Genomic DNA, 439 nt, shown 5'->3' with positions numbered 1-439 from the left:
TTTTCTTTAGAGGAGCTTATTCCTTCGGCTTCAAGAAAGAAAAGTAATGTATTTTCTGATATATTTGAATAAACTGTTTATAGGGGTTGATTTCAAATTGTGTCCGTAATTTTTTATTTTTATTTATTTATTTATTTATTTTTTCCTTCAAGATAACCTACGTCCGCTTTCTATGTGCATCGACATTTCTGTCGGTAACAATTTTATTTTAGATATAAACCAAAATTTTAGTAAATTTTGATTAAAAAAATAATAAAATTAGATGAAATGCATGGTTAAAAAGCATGGTGCAATCTTTTGGGTGCGAAGTCATAAATTTACACTGCAGTACTTGACGCGTTACCCAAGAACAGCCTATTTTAAAACAGATAACAGCCTCGTAATTCAGCAGTAAAATTGATAAAACCTGAAAAGAAGCAAAAATAGGAAAAAGGAAATG

The sequence above is a fragment of the Olea europaea genome, chromosome 21 (assembly GCF_002742605.1).
Source record: "Olea europaea var. sylvestris chromosome 21, O_europaea_v1, whole genome shotgun sequence".
NCBI lineage: Eukaryota > Viridiplantae > Streptophyta > Magnoliopsida > Lamiales > Oleaceae > Olea > Olea europaea.
This window is presented reverse-complemented; position numbering follows the sequence as displayed.